This window comes from Lontra canadensis, unplaced genomic scaffold (assembly GCF_010015895.1).
Source record: "Lontra canadensis isolate GAN:19392208 unplaced genomic scaffold, GSC_riverotter_1.0 scaffold2, whole genome shotgun sequence".
Taxonomy (NCBI): Eukaryota; Metazoa; Chordata; class Mammalia; order Carnivora; family Mustelidae; genus Lontra; species Lontra canadensis.
In genome coordinates, this window is record NW_022630996.1 from 37917900 (window position 1) to 37937257 (window position 19358).

The 19358-nt window shown below is 38.7% G+C and overlaps 1 long non-coding RNA gene across 1 annotated transcript in view; it reads right to left on the bottom strand.

Annotated features, from left to right (window-relative positions):
• Positions 1–676: 676 nt before the first annotated feature.
• The window catches only part of LOC116876169, a 60292-nt gene continuing 41610 nt past the window's right edge, over positions 677–19358 (bottom strand). Inside the window, exons 2-3 of the long non-coding RNA XR_004384356.1 lie at positions 1782–1909; positions 677–915 (exon numbers count right to left, since the gene is read on the bottom strand). This is a non-coding gene — a long non-coding RNA (uncharacterized LOC116876169). The remainder of the gene's footprint in view (positions 916–1781; positions 1910–19358) is intronic.

Genomic DNA, 19358 nt, shown 5'->3' on the forward strand with positions numbered 1-19358 from the left:
GCTGACCTGAGAATAGGTCTCTGTGGCCCCTGGATCAGTATACCTACCTCATCACATTACAGCTATTTTATTATGTGTATTATAATTATAGTTATAATTTCAATAATTTACTATTATAATTATGCATCTATGTATTTGTCTCCTATCTTAGATTGTGAGCTTCTGGAGTACAGGGACTATATCTGATTCATCCCTTTCCCTCCATTGGCTAGCACAGTGCCTGACAGATAGGAAGCAGGCAATACATGTGGGTTGAACTGCTCTGATTTCATAGGAAGGAACGGGACTATAATTATGCAAGGGTTGTTTGTTCATGGTGAAGGCCTAAACTAATGTGTAACATTGGAAGTATAGTTTCAACAGAATGGTAAAATTGTCTAATTGTTACAGTTAAAATTAGGTCTCCCCCCAGGCCTTCCCTCAAAAAATGCCTTAGTAAAATTATTTTATAACTAAAATCATTACAAGAAAACTTACATTTCCCACCACAATGTTACGCTATTGAGGAAGGCGCATGAAAAACCCTCATCACCTTTCATAGGATTCCAACAGATAACCCTTTTCCATTTAATCCACATCCCTTTTATCTTCAATTTAAAAAAAAAAAAAGGAGGTGAAAAGTTAAAGTAGAATAATATTGCTGTGTACACAGTTTTTTGGGTTTTTTTCTCCTTCCTAGTGTTTTTCTCCTCAATGCACGCAATTGGTAATTAAATATATTTCTGCTGGTCTTGTGGCCATATGCCTACAATATGTAAAAATACATTTGCGCTTTTTTTCCCCCATTCCTTTTGTTCCCAGTGCTGACTGCTGTCAGAGTGAACGGTCCAGATTCCCGTGTGCTGGTATCCATGGGCTCCGTCTTGCCAAGCTGCCAGTCTGGAGCGTCACACCTTACTGCCTTTAAAGATTGCCCTGCAGAGATAGAGGGAAATGGCAATTTTTACATGATGCAGTCTGGCGACCCAGGAGATTTGAAGTCAGAACTGGTGCCAAGATTTACCCAGGAGAGCAAGCAGAGGCAAAAACAGAGAACCTGGGCCAAAAGGAAAAAAAAATAAAAGAAGAAAGAGGAGGAAGCCTGGGGGATGGGGAAACCCACTGTCAACTCTCTCTGGGGGTTCTCTCCAAAGGCCAGAACTTAAGGCCACTGAGTGGGTGATGGTTGTGTTATTAGGAGTATGTGGGTCCTAAAGAAAGTCAAAGGGAAGAGGTCGGCTTTTTTTGCATGCCCTAAATTGTAGTAGATTGCAGAATGTAAATGAGACAATTATTACACCAACGCTCATCAAGCTGGGCTGGAAAGACTTCAATAGCCTGATGAATATGCATGCAAATTTGTTAATTAAGTTAATTATTCTGCTGAAAATTCATTTGTCTTCCAAGGACATTTTCCCAATGATTTTAACATGCTAGCGCCATTAGTCATGCTCCATGCTATTTAACATTACTTTTTGTCCACTTTCTTTTCCCCCCACTTTTTTTTTTTTAATATTTTAAAGTTTTAAAAACAGTTGATTGGTTCTTTTAATTGACCCCTGCAACGGTGGAAGATGCCTAGAGCCAGCTCGGTAGGCATCCTTGGAAGCACATTTCAGTTAAATATATCCTTGATATATAAAATGTCTGCAAAGTGTCACATTGGTGGGGAGGAGAAGGGCTCTATCTGGGATCATTAAAGCCAGAATTCGAATCGTTCTCCATAGTGACTGTAAGAGGTAATCTGTCCCTGCTGTGGGCGATTTCCCCAGCTCTGAGTGTCATTTGATACATGGGTTTACCTTGCTATGGGAATGCGGTGATTCCAGCCTTCTCTGTCCTCCCACTGCAAGGCGAGACACAGCGAACATGTGTGTTCAAACAGGAACCAGTACTGTGAGACTTTTCTGTCACCCATGAGGGCCCAAACCTGTAACCATGGCAACAAAGGGGAATAGTGTGTTTAAAATCACATCTAAATGGCAAATTGAGATATTTGAAAGAAACGGTTGGGTTTAATTTTGTTAGCCAACAGCAGCCAAAAAAATTGTAGCGTAGTATTTTTCAAATCTGCACATTATTTTGTTGGGCAAAGCAGGCTTATTTAATTGAGACTTTTGTTATGGGCCTCAAAATTAGAATCTTTGTGAGTCGGAGTGAGCTTTATTCAACCAGATTTTTGATCTTAAAGCGCATAGACACGTACGAAGCAGCCTATAGAAATCTTTCAAAAATCTATGTGCAGCAATTATTACTTCCATCTCAACTCAAAAATCTGGACGTGTAAATCTGATAAATCTGATAAATGCAAGTGTTTGTAGTGAGACAGTAGAATAGAATACTTGAAATCAAGACTTGCAGAAAATCAGAGGACTATGGTTGCCTGCGTACATTAGACAGTCATATTAAAAGAAGAAAGATTGACCAATGCGTCACTCAGGGGACTGCCATATGCATTTTAAAGGTCTCTCTTAAGGTCATTTATTTTCTTTGGAAAGAAGGTAAATTCAGATTCTACCCCCACACACACCACCATCAGTCATCCTAAAAGAACTCACTGATACTGTTGCAGGTTATAACCTATATCTTCAGTTAGGGTCGATCAGGCCAGCCTAGAGCCCAGCTAATGGAAAGGGGATTCAATAAGGAAGACAACATGATTTAATTGAGAGTTAAAGAAAAATTAATTGGTATGCTATCTCTTTCGAGCCATCCGTATATATTTTATACAGTATGAATGGCACTGTGTGTCACATAGATCGTAAACCAATTAAAATGATATTTTAAACCCTGTAATTTCTATAATTCCATCTGTTTTAGAAGGTTTAATTAGCAAAGTTACAAAAGCCAAATATATTTGAATATTTTGAAAGCAGGCGGAATAGCAAAAACTGAGAAGTTCCCGTAAACACTTAACCACACAGCCACGTACATTCATGAGACTATATTTCAGTTAAAATAATATGTGTGGATTTTTCTAAATTTTACCAGCAGCAAGTCACATCCCCCCCAAATTATGATCATATGTTAGGCTGTGTAAATTAATTCAGGGTTTTTTTTTTCCTGTTTTTCATCAAACTTCCAGAGATTTCTTCTGTTGAAAATCCCATACCTGTCGTTTAACCTCAATTATGGGCCCAAAGGAGTGACAGCTACATAAAACTAACACTATTGAACTTTCCCTTAACTATTCTTTCATAGGATTATAAGAGAGGCTTGCCATTTTGCAAGTAGAAGGGACTATTTTTCAGATATATCAAAAAACATATTTCAGCTACCGGTAACCTATTTTTCAGAAATAAGAGCATAAATAAGAGATGACAGGTTGTGTCATCTTTAAAATTTGAACACAAAATCCAAAGCTACAAAGTATTCAACCCATTTCTGCACTATGAAAGGAAACTATTATTTCGATCTTTAAAATAATGGGTCAAACATGAGATCTTGCTCTGTTCTTTGGTTTGGATGCTGTGCTGAGCAGCTGGGCAAGGTTCTGGGCCTCATATGGCCGCAGTCACCGATGACTGACAGAACGATGGTGACAATGTGACGTATAATATTCTCTCTTTTCAAAACGCTTGCCATACCATGATTGTGACTCAGTGGGTGTCCAGCTCTGTCTTTCCTTTCTACGGGATTTCTGACATATAACAAGATGTAATTAATTTTTTTTTATACGCTTGTCTTTTTCATTACCAGAGATACAGTGAGTGTAATTTATTATTAATTCTGCTCCTATTTCATACTACCTGAGCAAACTACTTTTGTTTCCATTTGTATTTGTGTTGTATGCTTTTAAGTCAGAAAAAAATGGCTAATAAGGAAAACAGGGACTCAAATCTCACTGTGCTGAGGAGATATATTGTGCTGGAAAACTGCCATTTATTGAGGATCTACTACATCATTGTGTTTCATGGGCATCATCTCCTTAATCTTTGCATCTGTCAACCAAGAAAGGTATAATTATCCTCACTTGACAAGTGAACAAAGCAACATCCAAAGAATTTAAGCCCCTTGCTCCATAAAAAAGAAAGAAGTGAAAATTTCCAATAAGCGAGCAGCAGGAGCAAGATTGGAGCCAGAAAACATATCCAAATTGTTTGTTTTACCCCAAAGCTTTCAAGTGTTCTAATATACCCGACTACCACTACTACTTTTCAAAAACTCATCTTTGGAAGGCCAAAATATACGCAACACTTAATATTCTTGTAAGATCTCAGGATTTACTTTCGTCACCAAGTACGACCCGGCCCTCTCAGTTTGATTTCATTGTATTGTATTACAGGGTATTAAGGATGGACTTCCTATCTTTTAAGAGGATTACCTTTTCTACTTGGATGTGTTTTGAGTTTTAAAAAAGTGGGGAATACTCCCAAGAAGGAGGTTAAATAGATTTTGTTTGTAAATAGTTGAGCAGTTGCAGGAGGCATCTGTTCCTCTTCTGCTTCACCTGTGCTTCTCCTTCTTTGGATCTGCACTTCCTCCCCACCTGCCATGCGGCTCTCCTGGGGAGGCTGCATCTCCCCACCCTGTCCTTTTCATGGGGCGGTGGGTGCCTGGAGTCCTGAGAGAGGGTTAAATATGTCAGAGGGAAAAGGTTCTTTCTCCTTCTAAAATGATGAATAGGGAGGGTCTATGGATCTTGACTGCTGTGAGCAGCGAGATTTTTCTGAGAGAAACCGACATAGAGGGAAGCAGAGGAGAAAGAGGGAGAGAGAAAGAGGAAGAAAGAATCAGAAAGTTGGTATCAGGTCAACTTATCTAGGACTTCTCACTGACAGGAGCCTAAAAGTTCTCTCTCTCCCTCTCTTACTCTCCCTCTCTCTCTGTGTCTCACTATTTTGACTTGGATAATTGTCCTAATATAGACATCTGCAAGAGTCAGAAGGAATAGTATGCACCAATTGACATTTCTTCATTCTGTAGTATTTTTATTCAAATTTTACAAGGGCAAAGTGGATCAATATCTAAGAAGATTCATATATGTTGATCTTAAAAGGGTTGTCCACCAGCCCATCTTTAATTATCTGTGTCACTTTAGTCACTGATCTGTATTTATCAAATATTTCAGTAGTTATGAGGAATCCTCCATCCATCATAGCAATGTATCAATTTGTAATTATACGCTAGAGTTGAGTTTCTATACTAGAAAGATTGGCCATGAGACAAAACTGAGTCTTTTTATAGTCTGGGCCTGTTTGGTAACACTTTGAATATGACATTTGGCAATGATCATTATGAAATGCTATCCAGATAATTGAGACCAAAGAATCCACTCCCAGGCCTGACTTGCTTAATTTGCTTGCCTATGCTAATGAATGTAACTTTTTTTAAAAAGTCTTTATGTTGTATACATACTTACAAAGTCTTAAGAAGGGCCTGGAACTCTACTGTACCCTTGGGAGTTAATGTTCTCAGTCAGAGATATTTGAACGATTTTTTGGTAATAATTTAGAGAAACTTACAATTGATCAAAAGACTAAGTTAACATACTAGAGGATCTCAGAACCTGCATTCCGATAACAGATTTATAAAGGTTGAAAGCCTGGTTCTACCACTTACTGTCATTGATGTGACTTTGGGCACATTGCTTCAGCATTTTGTTCCTCGGTTTTGTCATGTTCAAAATGAGGACAATAATAGTTTCTACTCCACAGAGTTGTTGTGATTGTTTATGGAGTTAATCATTGAAAAGTTCTTGAAACAGTCTCTGGTACATAAGCTAGGCTCAGGAAAAATGAAGTCTTCTTATTATTGAGTTTTTAATTTACTAATAGTTTTTTTATAGGTGGGAGAGGGGCAAAAGGAGAGGAAGAGAGAGAGAGAGAATCTTAAGCAGACTCCATGCCCAGTGCAGAGCCCAATGTGGGGCTCAATCTCAAACTCCAAGATCATGACCTGAGCCAAAATCAAGAGTCAGACACTTAGCTGACTGAGCCACCCAGGTGCCCCTGAAATAGTTTCTTTTAGGGAACTCCTTCTGCCCCATTGGCAGAATACGCAGACATTAGTTAGTTAGTTAGTATAATTAATGCTAACAATGTGCAAAATCCTGGCTAAAATTCTTCCTATTTCTTAGTAGCTGTATTTGCAAGAATTATCCAAATAATTGACACCTAACCAAATCTATTTGTCTGCTGTAGTTCTTGCTTACATACCAGATGTATCTTCAAAAATTCTAATTTTTAAAATCATCTTAAAAATGTATCACATATCTCCTATATGCAAGGTACTGTATTCAGTGTTTCTGGGGTTTATATAGAAATATGTCATGGAGCTTTCTTGGGCATGTGCTACAACAGTTGGGAGAGTGGCAGGTGGTAAGACATACTTCCAAGAGGGGCATTTTCTTCGGGTATTATAGTGTGTTATCTTCTGGCCTTAGGGTATCCCTGATCAGAGCCTAGGGTCCCTGGGCCCCTTCACTCAGGATAAGTAGACCATCACCAACACACTTCTGCACAGAGGCCACTGGCTTGCCTGGCTGATTCATATGGGCGTTAGCCATGGTTTTGTGTAAGTCTAAAGGCATCACGAATGCTTGGGCTCAACTACTTCTTGTTCTACCAACTTTCGTCTTTGGGATAGCATCTCTCTCCATCTTGATTGCTTACTGACCAAAAATACCAAAAACACACTTAAAGAAGATATCTAAAAGCTTTCTCTACACTTTTGACATTTGACTTCACTGTTTTGGGAGCAGGGGAGATGCTGAGTTTACTTGATCTTTCTAGTTTCCAGAAATTGAAGACCCTCTAGTTATTCGTTATTCTTTCATGCATTCTGGATGAGCTTGACTAGATGACAAGAAAGGATTTAACCTTCCCAGTTCTGCAGACTCACCTACTTGTCCAAAAGCTTCCAGCTACCTTCTTGAAGTACTTGGCAGTGTTGGTGCTCTTTCTATCACCTGGTTTAAACTGTGTACTTAAACTGCTTGTTGGTATAACTTTGCTCCTACCTTCTGACTAAGACACCATACCCTTACACCCCATCTTAGCCCTCCTTTCCCCCAATTTTTTCCACCTTTCTGAACCAAGGCAGAATGACACTTCCAAGACACATCAGTTCCACACCAGGCACCTCTGAGACAGGATCTTATTCTCTCAAACTTCCATTTCTCCACCTCCACCACCAAGAAAGATAAGGAAGATAAGCAAGTGCCTGGAATGGGCCAGGCTGAGCAGTAACCTAGAGGCACAGAGGACACGCGGAGTACCAAGAAGAGAGGATGGAGGAATGCCTTCCTTGATGGGGCCAGCCAGAAGCCGTCTTTCCTCCATGCGGCCCCAAGGACAGCATTCTGTGGTGTGCAGGGGTCTGATGGCCACTGCTAGATGGCTCCTTCCAGTCAAGATCACATCTTAGACAGTTTGATGGTTTTCCAGCACCTGTCCCTTTGCTGGGCACACAGGCATTCTCTCAGTGTTTTCTGAACCATGGACGGAAACTCTGAATAAACTTTCCACTTGTTCAGTATCATTCCAGTTGTTCAGTGAAAACTTCAGAACCCACTTAGTTTATTCTTCTCTCAAAGAAAAGCACAGGGCTGCCCTTGACTGGTTGTCCCCATTTCTGTGGGTCCCCTGGGAGGAAAGCTGCATCTTTTTCACACATGCCTATTTTTAGTCATTTTCTCCAGAATTTGTAATGTTTCCCTCAAGCTCCGGCTTACTCAAACACAGATGTTCCTGGATAGAGATTCTAACTGGAAGCTAGTTACTACCTCTCCCACTCACCTGGTTAGACTTTTTTGCTACTGACTTGCCAGAGCAGGAGGGTCTCTGACTCTGTCCCCTGACCTTGGCAGAATGACTGTCACCTAGGAGCCCTTACAGATTCCTTTTCTGGAGGACCATCTGCATGTTATCTAGGGAATAGACCTTATTTTCCTTCTATGATGCAGTAGATGATGTTCTCTGTTTTAAACAAACATCTATAAGAGACAGTCCCCTCTCCCAAAAAAGAAGCCCCAAGTAGAAATATAACCCTGAAAGATTATGGACTATGAATTCTTTCTGGGGGAGATCAATTTATACAACTAAATCTCAGTCTTTTCTGTTTCTCTTATGATGAAGGGTTGCCTTTTGGTAAGGAAAAAGATTTTTAATCATAGAGCTAAACATCATGGAAATCCAACCCAGACTTTTTTAAAAGCATGGTCTTCTCAAAAGAGAAATAGTAATAACAGTAATATTAATAGTGACACCAACGATATGGCAAGTTATAATGAAATGGATTAACTTGAATAAAATGCTGTGCATTGTCTTCTCTATTCAAAAAATATATATTTATTTACACACACACAAACACACACACACACATATATGTCATGGAGAAAATGTGGACTGCCCCCTCATACGAGAAATACATTAGGAAATTTATGATGTGTACACACAAAAAAGCTAGAATGCAGTGTCTAAAGTGAGACAGGCTGCAAAAGCCCCCATGTTAGGGGCTGAACTGCATCCCCCTAAACTTCATATGTTGAAGCCCAAACCCCCAGTACCTAAGAATGTGACTGTGTTTAGATATAGGCTCTCTGGAGAGGTAATTAAGTTAAAATGAGGTCATTAGGATAGGACTTAATCCAATATGATGGATATCCTTTTAAGAAGAAGGTATTAGGACAGAGACACACACAGAAGGAAGAGCAGGTGAAGACGTGAAGATGCAGGGAAGAGACAGCCACTTGCAAGCCCAGTTGAGAAGCCTCAGAGGAAACCAACCCTGCCTGCACTTTGATCTGGTACATCTAGCCTCCAAGTCTGTGAGAAAATATATTTCTGTTATTTGAGCTGCCTTGTCTTTGGAGTAAAGTAATATAATAGGTAAAAGAAAAAAGCATGTTGCCTTGACCAGAGCACTAGAAGTATCCTTCCAGCTGGAAGCCGTGGAGAAAGCTCTATCGAGGTGACTTGATAATGGCCTTTGGAGTAGAAGATGGGCACACAGAGCTGGAGGAGCTGGCTGCTTTTCACATGTCAAGCACAGGACTGTGGAAAAGTAGAGGTGCCAGCTGGACAGGGGAAGAAAGACCGAATGCAGGTTAGAACCAACATAACAAGCTTGGATTTTTAGGCTGAATGCAAAGGAAAGCACTGTAACAAAATCACAGTTGTGCTTGAAAATGGTTAACCTGGATGTGATGTGATGGTCAGTTGCAAGAGGGAGGCGTTTTGAGTTGGGGCCGACAAGCTGGCAACCCAAGGCAACAGAGTACAGTGAGGGGGTAGAGAAGGCTCAGAAGAGACAAACACAGAACAGGTAAAATAATCAGGACCCAAGAGATGGATTTTCAGTGGGAGGCAGGGGGAGGAAGAAGAACTGAAGAATTGAGTGATGACTGGAGGGTTCTGATTTTTATGGTCTGGAGGGATGGGATGATGCATAACTACGGAAGTAGGAAGAGAGTGGCAAAACAGGTATAGGGAGGTTGATGACCAGTGCAGCTTTATAACTACTGAGGACCAGCAATTTGAAATGGGTCGGAAATACACAATGAATAGACATATATATATGTACACACACATGTCCTATCGACACACAGTATTTGTTTGGAAATGTATAACATATTCCCTTTTGGAAAAGTTTGCTTCTATGTATGCTTGAGACTTTTACAGTCCTAAAAGTAAGGGTGAAGCTATAAGTTTGGAAGTTTGGATCATCACTAAAGCCATGAGAAGAGATTAAATTGCCAGTGAAATAATAGAAAAAGAGAAGAGAAATTTGGGCAAAGCCCACAGAGGGCCTTTACAGAAGACAAGTGAAAAGAGAAGCAAATGATGCATTCTTTGGAGAGCTAGAAGGAGGGCTTCTACCTGGCAGAAAACCTCTACTTAGCTATGGTAGTTGTTCTAGAACCTTGAAAAAAAAAAAAATCCTCTTCTCGTATCCTCTTTTTTAAATGATTAAAATTTTCAATGGAACAGATGAAAGTGTTTCTCTGGTTGTAAATAATAAAGTAGATCCATTTTTACTTGCATCATCAGAAAACAGGAATCTCAATTTCTTCTCAGCTATAGTAAATCTAAATAGAAATATAAAAAATCAAGCTATCTCATGACTACCAGCTATTACTTATCTCAAAATTTCCTTTAATGGAATAAATGTGTTTTCATAAAATTTGAAGAAACATATATTCAAATACTGGCTCATAGAATATTTATCTTAGAAGCAATCCAACCTTACCTCTTTCTCCCAAGCGGCAGAACTTAAATCAAAGAACTCCATGGAGTTTACGTTACTAAACATTGGCTTGTCATATGTTCATTCCATCAAAGATAGAACTTTGATATAAATATCAAAGGTTATAAAACTCCTCTCTCTGGCACATTGTCTGGCCTCTTCTCTGATTTTTTTTCTGAATAAGATTGCCCAGGGCACTTACATTTAGAAATATATCCCCACTTATAACCATATTCAGGGACTGCCTAGTGTCCATCCAATCTGCAATGGGCAAAGGGACAGAATCTGCCCCATGCTACGAACATAGTTGTTAGGGGCTCACAGTGTGAAGGTGATGCACATGAAGAGGTGTGCTGAGAACTCACAGCCCCCAAAAGAGAGTTTTCCCATTGATTAGAGAACTGTCTTTAAACTCTTCCTTGTCATTCCCCAAACCCCTGGGCTTGAAAGAGATAATGATATTTTATAGGAGGGGATTTATGAGCAGTTGTAAGCTTTATAGCATACTGAGCCTTCTGTGCATTTTTGGCTATTATAGAATAAAGGCAATTTACACTTAATATCAATTAGTTTAAAATTAACTTACAAATCTGGGAGAGTTCAACTTTTTTATTTTGAAGATCATAGTAATGACATCTACTTTACTTTCTAATGAATGTTAAATTTTAACATGAAACTAGTCTAAGTAAACAATCAAATAAAAGCTTTAGAAATGACCCTTAAAAGTCAAAGATTCAGATAGGATTATACCTAAATAAACTCAAACAGATGGATTTCTCTCATACTGAAAGCTATTCCACAAAGAGGCTTTCTAACATCCTTCCTGAGTGTTTGTTTATCTGATATCCAGAAATAATTAACTAACCAATAGAATATCAATTTAATAAATTGAGTTTATTATTCCTATTGTACCATCTTTGCTAATTGTATCTATCAATCATTTTCCAACAACCACTTAATTGGAATTTTTGAATAAACCTTTAAAGCACTTATGAAATATGGATTTATAGGAAACACAGATTATATAATGCAGCTGAAGAAAATTTATCAGTATTTCTCTTTTGTAAATGGAAAATCATTGGCTAGTAAAAAAAAATAAAGATTTTATTTGTTTGGTCAAATCAATTCACAATCATTGACCTATTTATGTCTATGTATCTCCTTCCAAATAAGATATGAAAGGTACAGTCAACAGTGTAAATTCAATAAGTTTATTACAGAAATAGAAAACCAGAGCCAGGACTGAGTATAACAAGGAAAAATGGAATGGAGATAAATCTCAACAGCAAAACCAAAAAGCTAGCTGTTCTGTTTTTTAATAAATCCAAACCAGTGGGGTTTAGGGCATGTTCCCCCTAAATTTGGCACCTTGGCATACTGAATATTTTAAGCTGAAGGAATCTGAGGAAACAGCAGATGCCGGAAAGTCATTTTGGTCTTTCTCCACCCTTCTCACCAATCAGGTCATAAAACCTTCATAGGAAAGGAGACCTCTCTACACCTGGATGAAAGAAGCACCTTATCGTTGAAAACGCCATCTTAACAAATAGGCCTTGTTAAATTTCCCCCCAGCTTACTATACTCCCCTTGTATTCCTTAACCTATATTCCTACATGGCTGTCCACTCTTCATCCAACCTAGCATAAATATACTCAGGCCCAACTCTTTCTTGGGTCGTCATTTCCTTATGAAAGTTCCTGTGTCACACAAAACTTGGATTTAATAAATTTGTGTGCTTTTCTTCTGTTAATCTGTCCTTGTCAATTTCATTTTCAGATCCATCCAGGGATGGATCTAAAAGGGCTGAGGAAAAAAATTTCCCCCCTACAAAACCACCAAGCCAAGAGAAAAAAGCCTCAAAATACACTTGCTAGTGTTCAATTATATAACCATGCTGACCATCTCCAGGATCTGGTTACAGGAGTTTGAAAGGATTTTCTCTCCATCCGCCTCATAGGGCATAATACTGGTGCCCCTGGGGCTCAGAGATGAAAGTGCAAGTTATTAGATTGAACATCATAATCATACCATGATCGATACCACCATTTCTTCCTCTATGAAGCCTTTCTGAATGTTTTATATCAATGAGGAATATTTTTGGCAATAATATATCCTAAATGGAATTTGTGTGAAACCATACTATCTTTTTCAGCAGTGTACAGGCCATACAGTGTTTCTGATTTTAATTCTCCTTTTAAAAACAAATGGCAACTTTGAACTTGAGGATGTGTCTACCAGAATTGGTGACTTGAAGACAGAGGTGTTTAATTATAGTGGTACAAGAAATTAACATGCATCTGTTCTACAAAGACTAAGTTAAATTTTTATCATAAGTGCACTGATGTTACAAGAATAAAATGGCAAAAAGGTTTGCTGGAGATGCCATTTGCATTGGTGGTGGGAAGTGGGTAATTGGGTCAGTCGAGTTCATATATTAAAGAATTTTCTGCCGGCTATTGCATGGGCTGTCACAGTCTGCCTAAATCAAGCATAACTGTAGATCTCCAGAACGCTATTATTGACCAAAATAAAAATCCACATTTTATTTAGGTTCAAACAAAGAGCCAAGGCTAATATCAACTATATTTGATCACCAAGTGTGTGCTAGTTGAATATTCAGTTTTACTGTACCACAGCTTTTTAAAATAAAAGTCTTGGTGTCTTTTGAAATACAGATAGGTTTGATAATTCATCTCAGTTTGAGGACAAAAAGTGAGGTTGGAAAGAATGAATGTTTCTTTGATGATGTTGCATCTCTAGATAGAAAGAAGAAAATAAAACGAACAAATTTATAAAAATAGTTGAACCTTATCACAAAAATTTCTGACATCCATAATCAATCAGCATTTCCTGAAGATACCATATTTTCTCCATCATCTATTTAAATGGCTCAAAAATGGTATCACAATGGACAGACTCCCTTGCGAAAGAAACAATTACTTGATAATATAGGTTATTTTAATGGACATATCCCTTTAAACAAAGCCATCACATCTGTTCCGCCTTCTAATTACAAATGCAAAAGGAATACAATTCACCAATGCCCCATAAAAAAAGTAAAACATAAGTGATTTAAATGCATATGTATGTTCCCTAGTCAATGCAGCATGCAATCTGCTATGTTTTTTACATGTTCTGGGCACAAATCAGATGGAAAACCTGTTCTCTGACGAACTGTGACTTCTTCCTGGATAAGTTTGATGCTGTATCAAAGCAATGATTTGCACAAATAGTTTGCAGCGTACATTATAGATGTAGCAAGTTTTCCAAGCTAAACTTTTCCTGGCCATTGACATTTTATAATCAGTATGATGGGTCACACGTTCTGACCCACATTGAGTATTAAAATATATTAATCCAATGTGTAGAAGAGATTTTCACTTCTTTTCATTTCTTTCTGTTTCTTCCTAAAGGAGGAAAACAACAGAAGTATTTTCATAGTGTTACCTAGTGTTCCCTGCTCATGGGGGTGACATAATGGCATTTGCCACTCCCCAATGATTATTCAAATAATTATATGTAGTTCTCACATTAAATGGTAGAATAGACATTGGTATATAATAATATTATTTTCTTCTCAAAGAAAAGTAACTTCTTTCCAGCAAAAGTAGTCCCATTTAAAGATCACATTTGAATGGGGTTCATTTTCTGGACCTCTGAGTGGGGCAGGAAAGCTGGAATTTTATTAGAGCTAGAGATCAGGAGAGCCAAAATCCTGTACTTTATTAGGACAATGCAGCATACTCAGAGTGCTGTGTGATCAACCTAAACTCAATTAACAATTTAATCTCAAAGGTTAAGAAAATGTTATTGTATCTCTTCCTCAGTCAAGATTGGATTCATCCAGTTTCTCTCACTCACTTTTCTCCAGGACTGGGAGTTTGGTGGCATGTAGATGGGCCTCAGTTCTTACCCTGCTAAGAAGGAGGCATCTCCAAAGCGGAGGTCGTCTTACCCATGAGTGTGTCCCATTACTGAGAATAGACCTGTTATAAAGAATAAATATTAGCTGCCAGTACTTTTTGAATGAATGAATGGATGAATGAATGGATCTGAAAGTATGAATAGGGAATTGACTGATCCTGACAAAATTCTGCTTTCAAACAGTCATTTTATGTGAAAATAGTAAAATAAGTGTTAATACGGTCTTTCCATCTGAAGGCAATTTTCCCACCTTGTTAATTATTGTTAAATATCAGAAGACCCTATTAGTATCTCTCTCCTAGAATTCGTTGTGAGGATAAAATGAGATAATACATGTAAAGCACTTAAAACAGTGCCGGGTCCAAAGTAAGTGCTTGGTTAATATCGGCAATAATTATTTTGTTTGCTATGACAAATAACTCAGACAGAGTCTGGTCAATTTCTCATCCCATAGAAAATTAATTATATTAATTATTAATTTTTTAAAACCTGAATTTAATGGCAGCATTGGATAGCCAAAGTTTATTTTTTTTTTAAAGATTTTTTTTTTTAATTTATTTGACAGATCACAAGTAGGCAGAAAGGCAGGCAGAGGGAGACAGGAGGAGGAGGCAGGCTCCCTGCTGAACAGAGAGCCCGATGCGGCACTCGATCCCAGGACCCTGAGATCATGACCTGAGCTGAGGCAGAGGCTTTAACCACTGAGCCACCCAGGCACCCCGGATAGCCAAAGTTTTAAAGGTACTGAATACACACCTGCACAAGGATACACAATTAAAAGGCAACAGATAAAGATCAGGGTAAATTTTATCAAGATATGACAGAGAATAAGAGTTATTAAGAGTAAAGCCTTCAGAGCTAACCAGTTCTGCCTTAGAGAACCAACTTTGTTTCTTCCTCACTGTGTGAGCTTATATTTTATTTAGCTAAGTCTCTGTTTCCTCATCTGAGACATGGGGATGATAAAGAATACCATCTCCTAGGTTTGTTGTCAGTGACTAATAAGGCAAAGTGCATTGCCTAGATCATTCTAAGTACTCCATAAATATTAGATATTATTATTATTATTGCTACCACTCCTGGAACCAAATTTCATCACAGGCTGTCAAAGCTTTTAAATTGAATTCTGTCATTTTCATGAGCAAGAAGAAGAAAATCCTGATGGGGTTTGACAAATAAGAACCCCAAAGTAAATTATTTCTCCTTCACATACACAACTGACTTCCTTTGATATTAATATGAGCTCTCTATGTGCATAGAAATGAGGATAGACCAAATGCTCTTCACATCTATTTGGCTTTCTAACTTCAAAAGCAGAACTCGGAGGCAATCTGCTGCTGCATGCAGTCCTCACAGCCTCCTGACTGGGTTCATTAATATAGCGTCAGATGGAAGCTCTAGTATTCACACAGCAACTCTGCATCACCTGATTGGCATGAAAGACTTGTATACATTAAATATTTTCTTTCCAAGCATCTTTCCCATCCTTTCCATTCTCCTTGCAACACCTGAGTGTCATGAGCATTCCAACTGTCGGACTCCAGCAGATATTCCTTCTTAAAACTATCCAAAATTCAATCACATGTTACCATTACCCTGAAACATAGTCCAAAAACATTATGTCTCAACTCAAAAAGTCACCATTTGGTAACCTCTTTGACATTGGCCATAGCAACTTCTCACATGTCTCTTGAAGCAAGGGAAACAAAAGCAAAAACAAAGTATTAGAACGTCATTGAAATAAAAAGCTTCAGGGCACCTGGGTGGCTCAAGCAGTTGAGCATCTAACTCTTGGTGTTGGCTCAGGTCCTATTCCGGGTCGTGAGATGGAGCTATGCTTGGGGATTTGCACTCAGTGTGGAGTCTACTTGAGATTCTTTTCCCCTCCCTCTGCCTCCCCTTCTATCTGCCCCCCCCACTCACTCTCTCGCTTTCTCTCTCTAAAATAAATAAATAAATAAAACCTTAAAAAATAAAAAAATAAAAAGCTTCTGCACAGCAAAGGAAATAATCAACAAAACTAAAAGGCAACCTTCAGGACAGGAGAAGATATTTGCAAATTACATATCTGATAAAGGGTTAGTATATATAAAGAACCTATAAAACTCAACACCCCCCCCCAAAAAATAATCCAGTTAAAAAATAGGCAGAAGACATGAATAGACATTTTTCCAAAGAAGATATACAGATGGTCAATAGACACATGAAAAGATGCTCAACATTACACAGCATCAGAGAAATACAAATTTCCCTGCATGGCTACAGCAGCCACTCTGGAAAACAGTACAGAGTTTTCTCAAAAAGTTAAAAAATAGAATTACTTTATGATCCAGCAATTGTACTACTCAATATTTACCCAAAGGATAGAAAAATACTGATCCAAAGGGATGCATGCATCCCAATGTTTATAGGAGCATAAGCAACAATAGCCAAACTATTGGTTTTCAGGCCCAAATGTCCACCGACTGATGAATGGATAAAGATGTGGTATATATATACAATGGAATATTACTCAGCCATCAAAACAAATGAATTTTTGCCATTTGCAGTGTTGTGAATGGAGCTGGAGTATACCATGCTAAGTGAAATAAGTCAGAGAAGAAAGACAAACACCATATGGTTCACTCACATGTAGAATTTAAGAAAGAAAACAAATGAACATGGCGGGGGTGGGGGAAAGAGAGGAAAACCAGGAAATAGATTTGTAGTGATAGAAAACCAACTAATGGTTGCCAGAGGGGAGGTGAGTAGGGGAATGGGTGAAATAGGTGATGGGGATTAAGGAGGGCACTTGTGATGAGTACTGGGTGTTTCAGTGTTGTATGTTAAATGTTGAATCACTAAATTCTACACCTGAAACTTTACACTGAAATATTACATAGTATGTTAACTAACTAGACTTTAAATAAAAACTTGGAAGAAAGAAAGTTTTCATTAACTCTCAGTGACTCTAGAATGCAGAATCCTTAGCCTAAGTGCTGGGTCTTCTTCATTTGCCCCTCTAGATCCACTCTCTACTCTGCTCTGTCCAGCAGTCTCACCTCCACAGAGGGGCTCTTGCTCTCTGGCTTCTAGTTGGGTTTAACCAAAGGGAAATCCCAAAAGGTCCTGATGAGGACCTTAACTGAAATGTGGGGGAAGAGAGAGCCACCTATCCTTCACTGCCAGAATATGGTTTTGGCACCATTTTGGCACCAGAGAAACGGCTGCGTTTCTCTGCCTAAGGTCACAGTTCTTGCCAGGCCTCCTTTTCCCATAAATGTAGCACTTTCCACTTTCTAGCTACAGTTTCTCCTCTTGCCCACTCAGGCCCCCTGAGGATTGCTTCCCTTTATTAAACTTTTCAATTTATCCCATTTAAGGGTGTCATCGGTTTCTTGCCAGGATCTTGACTAATACATAGTAGTTCATGACATGTGCTGCCATCATGAATGCTCAAATTATCATCATCCCCTAAACATTTGCATAAGAAGACCTGGATGATGCTTTGTGAAGGCACTTAGAAATCCATTGGCAAGAGAAGCACCCACATCTTTGAAAGTCTCTGAGGTGTTATTATTAGGAGGTAGGGGTAGAAGCTGGCATTGAACTTCCTGATTTCAATGGAAATAATGGAATCTCAGGGTGGTAGGAATCATATGGCAGTGCTTAATCATATGAAATTACCCCCAGTAAGCCAAGGAAGAGTTCAAAAAAGCTAAGTAGGAAGAGACTGCCTTCAAGTGGAAGGGACAACTGTATACTTTGTAAGGGTTCTTCTCATTCTCTTGCCCTCTGTCATAAAACAGTCCAGAGGGATCTTGAATGCCTTGATATTCTGCAGAAGAGCACACTGGTCCAGTTCATCAATGACATTATGTGAATTGGATCTTGAGAACAGGATGTAGCTAGAACCCCAGATGTCTTAGAAAGACATAAGCATGCCAGAGTATGGTAGAAAATCTCTACAGTATTTCAGGGGTCTACCACATTGGTACGATTCCAAGGATACATAGTCTGGGACATGGCAGGGTGTCTCTTCTATAGTATGAGACAGATGTTTTAACTGACCCACTGTCCACAAAGAGGCATAAGGTTTGCTGGGCCTCTTTGGGTTCTAGAAACAACATAGGTGTGTGCTGCTCTGACCCAAGTTCTGAATCTCCTGTGAGGCTGTCAATTTCTGTTAAAGCTAGGCTGCCATGCAAACTACTTACGCACTTGGACTTTATGACCAATCATATCCAACTGGACCGGAGTATCTGTGGCAGATAGGGATGCTCAGTGGAGTCTCTGGAAAGCCCACTACAAACAGAGCAGAACATGTCCCTTGGGGGTTGCTTGGGGTACAGCCATGCCATGTTCTGGAAACAATGATTCTCCATTAGAAAGGCAGATTCAGACATGCTACTGAGCCTAGTAGAGACCAAACACCTGACCATGGGACATCAAGTGATTACCTGTCATGCACTGGGTATTATTTGATTGACCAAATCAGAAAAAAATGGATGTACACAGCAGCACCCCATTGTCAAGTGGAAATGGTTTGCATAAGACTAGGCCCAAGCAAGTCTGAAAGAACAGGGGAAGAGCACAGACAGGTCACTCAGACTCCCATAGTACTTGCTTCTCGGACTGTGCTGAAGAACTTATCATAAAACTAAATAGATCTACTTTATAAGACATTCTCTATTCTGTGATTAGGTCCTTCTACTTTGATTTTTATTTATTTTTTAATTTCTTTTCAGTGTTTCAGAATTCATGGTTTATGCATCACACCCAGTGCTCCATGCAATATGTGCCCTCCATGATACCCACCACCAGGCTCACCCCACCTCTACTTTTTAAGATGAAAACATTTTTTATTTGATTACATAATGGTAAGAAATACTAGGGTTTGTTTCCTTTATTATTTGTTACTCAATGTTTATACTTGGCAAAATACAATATGACTACCTTCTGTTCATTTCTGGGAATTTTATTAGTTTGTGAAAGACAAAGTTTAGAACCCACTAGTATATTGGTTATCAACACTGTAAGACCTAGAGATAGTTCTAACCCCAACTCCACCACTAATATCTGGAGGAAATTTATTTACCCTTCCTGGGAGCTCAGTTTCCTCAGTGACTTCCTAGGGTTTGGGGCAAATTAAATGAGATATTCAGTAGAAAGTGTTTCTTTCACCCAGTATCTGGAATCTAATAAGAGCTCAAAACTTATGTTGTATTGGTTTATTATTATTATTATTGCTAGTATTATTCCTATTAATACATCGGTCCAAATCATAG